Genomic DNA, 9,194 nt, shown 5'->3' with positions numbered 1-9,194 from the left:
GATTGTCCACAGCCCTTGTTTTGGCAATTCAAGGAGTATATTTTTTTATACATACCCTCATCCATTTTGCCTCTAAAGCCGATCTAGGGCCGTTTTTGGTCCTCCTTTTCTTTAAAATGTACCCCAATACGGATGTGGCTTTTACAAATTCAAGGAATGGCTAAGACACGCAGCCATTCACTATTAGAAGAAAAGCGGTTTAACCACTTGCCGACCGGCTCACGCCGATATACGTCAGCGGAGTGGCACGTACAGGCATATTAACGTACCTGTACGTTGCCCTTTAAGACGCGGCATTGTGGGCGCACGCGCCTGAAGCTCCGTGAGTGTGATCGCGGGTCCCGCGGACTCGATGTCTGCAGGGATACCCGCGATCATCTCACGGAGAGAAAGAGCAGGGAAACAAGCATTTCCCCATCTTCCTAGTGACAGGACACTGATCACAGCTCCCTGTGATCATTATCGTGACTCACGTAGCCCATCCCCCCTATAGTTAGAATCACTCCCTAGGACACACTTAACCCCTGCAGCGCCCCCTCCTGGGTAACCCCTTCACTGCCAGTCACATTTACACAGTAATTCGTGCATTTTTAATCGCTGTATAAATGTGAATGGTCCCAAAATGGCGCCAAAAGTGTCCGATGTGTCCGCCATAATGTCACAGTCACGATAAAAATCGCTGATCGCCGCAATTACTAGTGAAAAAAAAAATTATTAATGAAAATGGCATTATACTATCCCCTATTTTGTAGACGGTAAAACTTTTGCGCAAATCAATCAATAAACGCTTATTGCGATTTTTTTTTACCAAAAGTATGTAGAAGAATATGTATCGGCCTAAACCGAGGAAAAAATCTTTTTTTTATATATTTTTTGGGAATATTTATTATAGCAAAAAGTAAAAAAAATTGTTTTTTTTTTTCAAAACTGTCGCTCTTTTTTTGTTTATAGCGCAAAAAATAAAAACTGCAGAGGTGATCAAATACCACCAAAAGAAAGCTCTATTTGTGGGAAAAAAAGGACGTCAATTTTGTTTGGGAGCCACGTCAAACAATTGTCAGTTAAAGCGGTGCAGTGCCAAATCGCAAAAAGTACTCTGGTCTTTGGCCAGCCAAATGGTCCGGGGCTGAAGTGGTTAACCTTAAACTGCGTAGAGGGTTCTTTACTGTAAGAGCAGTAAGGATGTGGAATTCTCTTCCACAGGCGGTGGTCTCAGCGGGGGGGCATCGATAATTTAAAAAACTATTAGATAAGCACCTGAACGACCTCAACATACGGGGATATTCAATGTAATACTAACATAAAATCACACACATAGGTTGTCTTTTTTCAACCTCTCCTTCTATGTAACTATGGTTTGGAGGACACAACACATGGCTAAAGCCTAATACACACAATGAGATTATCAGACGAATGATCGTCCTTTTTTTTTTTTTTTTTGCATAGGCCATTGGTAGGTCACATGTAAGCATAGAGGCAGATCAATAGTTAGCCACAAAGAAAAGCCAATATAGGATACAACAAATCCAAAGAAAAAATATGCAATATCGCTTTTTACAACACAAACCCATCAGGAAACAGCATATTTACAGTATATGTATTTTGTAATTAATAAATGCTCTCATATATTTGAATGTCCTCTGACAAGGCTAAAAAGAACTTTGTGGATTAGAAAATACAATTTCAATACAATACCAAAAAGCATCTTGCGGATACAGGTCACATCTTATAACAGACTTCCAAAACCAGATCTTCCCAATTTGTAAGAGAGAGGTAAAAGTCAAATATGGAGGATCTATTTCTCAAACATAAAGATATACAGAATGTCCCAAAGACAAAAGGCATTAGAATCAGAAGCAATTTAACAGTATTGTTCACATAGCCAGTCCTAACAGAAGAGACCAAATATTAGGCAAAGCCTGACATCCATAACACAGTGTATAGCAGATATTGCCCATAGGGAAGAGGCGTTGCTGCTAAGGAACAGAAAGCTAGAACCCTAAGTGGTCCACAAGTCAACCTGTATGAGCATGAAGCCCTTGGGAAGAAACAAGAATGGAAAGGTATTAGGTAGCCTGGGGCATAAGGTCTGTGAAGCAGCAACAATGGACCAGCCTCATTACAGGGTGTGGGATGTGTCAATATATATATATATTTATAATAGATCCTAATAAATCCAGACTTTTGGAATCTCTCTGGCTGTAAGTTTTTCCATGAGCCTTATTTCTTTGTTCTGAACATTTTGATCTTTACATAGTGCCATACAAGTACAGTACATGTAACTCCCCAGCAGACTGTCTCCAGACATGCTTCTGGCCAAAGTAGTTTTATATTATACATCAAAGCACACGTGTCGTAAACATGCTGAAATCTTTAATACTCAATATCGCACAGAGAAAGCCTTTTTTCTATAGCGAATCATATCAGCTCCCATAAGGAAGCAGCTAAAAGATGTAGAAGTAAATTGTGTATATAGTAGCTGTCATTGTCAGGAGCTTGGCTCTGAAAGTTTTCAGCACAGCAAGAAAATCCCAACTCTAAGGATTCTTTCACGCTAACCCACCTTTGTAGTACAAACCCTCACACTAACCCTCCCTGTTATAAAGAAAAAAACAATATAAAACTTTAGAAGCATAAATGTAAAAGTTACTTTACATCCCAGTTGCCCCCGGCTTCCTAGGTGAAGTTGATGTCACTGGACCTTCTTCGGGGATTCTGGGAACGTTTAGAAGCCCAAAACACAGAGAAGTCACGTCGGTTCTGTGCAGGAGCAACCTCTTGTGAGATATGGGCTCCTCAGCCTTCCCAGGAGGCAAGAAAACCTAGTAATACCACTCTCACCTAGATGAGCTCACAGGAAGCTAGGGTGTAAGGAAAGTAATACTTTTTTTGGCTGATGTTTTCTTCTTTTTAGTTCCTTCACTTTCTTAATGGAGGATACAAAAGAAGCAAACTTGCATTTTAAAGCAAGGCCCACTTTAAACAAGATAGAAAATTTGGAACAAGTTACCCCAATTTTATTTTACAAATAACAGAGTCACATTATATTTTATATATAGGGCAAGGTCCCTATACCAAGCAAACATTTTCAAGTTATATGAGGAAGAAATAGGAGATAATCAGGAACCCTCTTGCTGGGTATTTCCGTGTAAATATTGACTTTTATTAAATTTATCAAATCAAATATTGTCCAAATGTGTAAAGTAGGCCAGCCTTTCCCCTGTCCATACTCTAATGCCGCGTCCACACAAGCAGACTTTTCGACCGGACTGGACCGACAGACTATCCGACAGACTTTCCGAATGAACGGACTTGCCTACACACGATCACACCAAAGTCCGACGGATTTGTACGTGATGACGTACGACCGGACTAAAATAAGGAAGTTGATAGCCAGTAGCCAATATCTGCCCTAGCGTCGGTTTTAGTCCGTCGGACTAGCATACAGATGAGCGGATCTTTCGACTGGACTTGAGTCAGTCGGAAAGATTTGAAACATGTTTTATTTCTAGGTCCGTCAGACTTTTGGGGAAAAAAAGTCCGCTGGAGCCCACACACAATCGAATTGTCCGACGGAGTCCGGTCCGCCAGACCAAGTCTGCTGGAAAGTCTGCTCGTGTGTATACAGCGTAATTCCCACTATAGCAAAGTGCCATTTATTAATTGTATTTCCCAAAAATATATAAAAGGTAAAATCCCTATAGATACAATTCCACCTTAAACTTTTGTTTAAATATTGATATTTCTTGCACGCAGATCCTTTACCCCAAAAAGATTCCATTCAACATTTGATAAACATTGCTGTACCCAACCCCCTATTGAATATTCCTAAATCCAGCTACACTGATTGCCATACAAACACAAATAGATGGTTGGGCAGGAAATTACATAAACACAATTAAGATATGGATATTTTGTTCTAAGTGGTTAACGAGAATTGCATCAAGATAAATGAACATTCATTTTGAACTATTAGAAAGTGTATATGCATGTATTGCCATCATTACCTTGTCTGACCCAGACTACTCCCCATCACAAAGGACATAACACAGCCCCTCATCTATATACATACGACACTTTATTAAAAGGATAGAAAGAATTTCAATGTTGTTACTACACTGTCAGCCAAAGGTTTTTGCCAAAAATGGAATAGTGCCGTTTGCCTGATGACAGGGACATCAAAGCCATAAAAGCTTGTAATGTATTTTGCCTGGATGTGAAACGTTATCCAATTTAGATCATGTAGGTTATGCCTATTAGAATGTTTTCTTCACAGAGTTCTCGAACTCTCCTCCAAGTAGTAAATGTGCACCAGGCTCCCATCTGCATTTGCACATACAGTGGTTGAACTGGAGCTGCTGTGAATATGCCAAGAACAAATGGGCTGGGTAGGCTACTGGGATACTATGACCCATCTGTCTCTTAGTGAGACACAGACTTTACATTACTATCTTTTAACAGTATAATCCTATGGTCAAAAGTTTTTTTATTGCATTTAAAATATGGACAAAACTTGTGATGAATGGCTTTCTCTTTGAGCCTCGCATACATCTTCTGCAGCAAGGGGCCCCACAAGCTATATTCTTGAAGCGTTTGTTAACCCAAAAAAAAAAAAAAAAAAAGAAAAAAAGAGGATTGTGTCCCTTTAAAGCATGTTATACAGCACAGGCTTGTGCTGTGTCATTTGGCCCCCTGTAACACCTGGCTGATCCTGCCTGGCTATACCCTCCACTCTGTAAACTGACCATGGTGTATCATGGCTGCTGAGCCCTGACACCGTGGTGGGTTTACGTGCCTCCGTCATCCGCAGCCCTCCTATGTTCTCCTCTGTCCTCCGCCCCCCTCCCTGCCTGTCTGCCCCTGTGTCAGTACCAGCCCCCCTCTGCTCCTGCTGCTCTCATAATGTTATATAAGCCCCTCTGTGTTCTAATAACAAGTGCTCCTGTCTGTGTGCTTTATTTAAAAAAAATGCCTCCTTTACCGTATATCACAGCGGATACCCGCGATCATGTGACAGCTGGCTCGCTCTCTCCTCTCCTCCTCACATCTTGGCTGACGTCAGCGGGAGAATCACTGTCCCACCTGCGGTATCTGTCAGCTGGGCTTTTTATCGTGACTGCGACATTATGGCAGACACGTTGGACAATTTTGACACACTTTTGGGACCATTGGAATTAATACAGCGATCAGTGCGATTAAAAATGCATTGATTACTGTAAAAATGTCACTGGCAGTGAAGGGATTAACACTAGGGGACAGTGAAGGGGTTATTGTGTGTCCTGTTGTGTGTTCTAACTGAAGGGGGGATGGGAACTGTGCAGGGAAACTAACAGATGGCCTGTTCATACTCTGTATGAACAGAGGATCTGTCAGTTCTCCCCTCAGAAAATCAGAAACTGTGTTTACACACACACACAGATCCTGGTTCTCCGCATGCCCTGAGCGATCGCGGGGGCCCGGCAGTGATCGAGACCGCCGGCCACTCACATCAGCTCGGGGGGTGAACTGGCGGCACGCCTGTGCCCCCTAGTGGCCACAGGGCAAAGGGTCGTTACATAACGTCATTTTGCCCAGCCGTGCAATTCTGCCGCAGTACAACTGCGGCGGCTGGTCGGCATGTGGTTAAAGTGTTACTAAACCCAGGACCCTGCATTTACTATATCTGGTCTCCCACAGTACACAAAAATGAAATTATTTTAGTAACTATAAACTGCTAAACACCTTTTCTCATCTGCAGTTAGAGCAGTCTTGTGACTTCAATCAGTGTCCAGCCGAGCACTGGTAAAGCTTGTAGGAGGAGTATTCTGACTGTCATAATAGACTGCAAGACCCCTGACCCTCCGTCTGGACAGTGGCGATTGGCCCTGCGCTGATCACATGCATCCTCCCAAGAAAAAAAAAAAAAAACCCTCTCTGGCAATACACACAAAACTGAGCATGTGCAGCCTGACTCCATAGACTTGGTATTATCAGGAAATTATCAGGGACAGTGGAAGAAGGGGAGAAGGGGAAGAAGGGGAGAAGGGGAAGAAGGGGAGGATCAGAGAAACCAAGCCAAACAGCCTTTTTACACAATGCAGAGGATTGGCCCCATAGGTTCCACAGCAAGTATAACAAGCATGCTTTAGTGCATCTACAGACTGATTTTAATAACACTTTAAAGTCCATCCCTAGTATAAAAAAAAAAAATTCTTTTTGAAAATTTGGACAGTTAGCCAGTGGCGGTGCGTCTCCTGTCTCCAGCCATCCCCTCTGTGCGTGAAACTATCCACAGCCGCTGTAGCCACCCCCTAATTCAGGCATTTGGCCCCTTTTCGGGTGCCTGAATTACAGCAGCGCGGGGGGGGGGTGTTTGAAGCACCTGATTAGAACCATAGGCTCTAATAGGCTTCAAAAAAGGCGTACTGCGAGCGCAAACCATTGCGCTCGCAGTGCACCCAGGTGTTAGCAAAGCAAATAAACATTTGCTTTGCTAACACAGAACTGCCTCTCAGCCAATCAGGAGGCGCGGATGTAATACCGGGCACCTGATTGGCTGAAGGCAGAGGCGATCCCATTGGCCACCTAGCAAAACAGGAAGAAGACACGCACGGAGGACACAGCATCCATTGCTGCATCTGATGGGCACAGGTGGCTGCATTTGCTGGGCACAGAGTCCGCATATGATGGGCACAGTGGCTGCATATGATGGGCATAGTGAGGCTGCAATTCATGTATTTGTTTCAGTATTTTTCTGAATTTTTCAGTTCATTTGCGCCCCCCTAAAAATTTTGAGCACCAGCCGCCACTACAGTTAGGAATGGTAAGAAACCGTGTCATTGCTGTGCCCTCATTAAGTGTTTGTGCAGCCAGTTGGCTGCATAAGCTCTTACATCTAGATATCAGCAGTTGATGGGGCTGGATTAGGGTGACGTCACCCTGCTGCTGGAATTATACTGAAATGTATTCGGACAGATCACTCCACTTGCTTACTTACAATGGAACATGCAGTTGACACTGGCTGCAATTGAGAAATGGTTAACAGCATATGTTCGGGCTAAACACTTGGCTCACAGCCGTTATAGGGGGTCTGAGAATTGAAAGACCCTCTGCGTACTCTGTGATAGCCCAGGGATTGAGAGGGATGGCAAAGATAGCTGTCCCTCTCACTTCCTGGATTTCTCTTTAATAATGATTTAGGATGTATTATAGGATATGTTTATGGAAACTGTCACTGCTGACTTGTTTATGAAGATGCAAGCTCCACTAACGTCATCCTTCTTTAGTATACACTGATCTTTAGTAAGCATGTACAGTATATATATGGAGGTATTGAAACACCCGATATTCACATGCTTGCTCCAAGTCAACAGCTTGCTAAATCCAGGATAAAGATGGCTGTAAACTCAGAAACAATCCTGAATAGCCTGCACCACAGTTGCATGGTGTTTGCATCATGGTCCCCTTTCACTTGAATGGGTGGCATTTGGCAGCCAGGCTGTACTGCCCACCAAAAACCACAGGGGGTATAATTTCTGCAAAGCATAACATTGCAACCACGGCATGTTTACAACTCCTCTGGCTAGTGTGTGAAGTTAAGGGAGGGAGGTATACCCGCTACTCAACCACAAATTTTTAACAGCCCCAGCCACAAGTGTGAACAAGAGGGGGTGGAGAAAAGGAAGCGCCACCTGAGTGCAGTATTAATGTAAGAATTTAATGACATAAAAAATAAACACTTACAGGAAAGACAAATTAAAAAGGCTCACCTGTGAGTAGGCAGTGTATATCTTCCTCAATTTCCAGTCCGGAAGTTGTGTCAGCGTTGTGGGGCTGCAGATGGAGGCTTGTAGCTTGTATCTCTTCCTGTGGCCGTCAGGGAGAAGCTGGGACCGGCGTGGAACGCACAGAGGAGGTGCCACGCCAGTCCCAGCTTCTCCCTGACGGCCACAGGAAGAGATACAAGCTACAAGCCTCCATCTGCAGCCCCACAACGCTGACACAACTTCCGGACTGGAAATTGAGGAAGATATACACTGCCTACTTACAGATGAGCCTTTTTAATTTGTCTTTCCTGTAAGTGTTTATTTTTTATGTCATTAAATTCTTACATTAATACTGCACTCAGGTGGCGCTTCCTTTTCTCCACCCCCTCTTGCAATACCACAGAGCCAGCTCTCTGAGGACAGCAGCCGCCTTTAGGACCAACCATCCCACTAGCCAGCCCTTCACATCTTGAACGATCAGAGACTGTATTAACCCCTGGACTGCCACTACTATGGCCATGGACTGTATGCCTGGCTAATTTTTATATACCCCCAGGATTGTATGCATCTTCTGTATATGCGCTTACAGTTATTATCACCTCTATCTACAAGTGTGAACAAGTTCTAACAGGTTTACTTTGACAATGTTTAAAAGGTTGTTGAAGCTGAAGGCTTTTTGCCGAGGCTCTCCTGGTCCTCATTGGCTGAGATGCAGCAGCAGGAGCCTTTGGTTCTCGCTGCTGTCAATCACAGCCAGTGAGGCGGGAGCAGGGCTGAGCCACGCTTTCTATATCTTATGGACACAGAGAGCTGGCTTGGGAGCGAGCATGAACAAGTGGCCCCATAGCAAGCTGCTTGCTATAAGGGCACTCGGGGAAGGGGGAGGGGCTCAGAGCATCAGCAGGGGACCAGAGAAGAGAAAAATTGGGGCTGCTCTGTGCAAAACCATTGCACAGAGCAGGTAATTTTTTTAAAGTTGTTCTTTACAAATGCTTTAAATATCTAATTTTCTGAACAGATATAGGCACATGCATATATACTTCTGACTGCTATTAGTTGCAATGTCATTTTTTGTAACTCTTTAAAAAAAAAAAAATGAAAATATCAGTATCAACATTTTGGCTTAAGAGTAGAACCAAAGGCAATTTTTTTCTTCATTTTGTACAAGGGAGGGTTATAACCCAAACAGACAAAGATTTGCCCAGAACGCTTACCAGCTAGCCTGCAAAAAAACCCCCACAAAATAAATAAATAAATTGACCCTAACAAGTCACGTTGGGGGACACATTGGATGCCTCCAGCCACCATTGTACTCTAGCTGGGTGTCCAATGCGTCCTTATGCCTTTAGGGAAGAGTAAGCTCCCTCCAGGCAAACCTGCCCTTAATTTATCCATTCCTGTACAGTATATACGGAGTTAGGACCGCAGTACACAGAGGAGCCCAGATGT

This window comes from Aquarana catesbeiana, linkage group LG03 (assembly GCF_042186555.1).
Source record: "Aquarana catesbeiana isolate 2022-GZ linkage group LG03, ASM4218655v1, whole genome shotgun sequence".
Lineage (NCBI taxonomy): Eukaryota > Metazoa > Chordata > Amphibia > Anura > Ranidae > Aquarana > Aquarana catesbeiana.
This window is presented reverse-complemented; position numbering follows the sequence as displayed.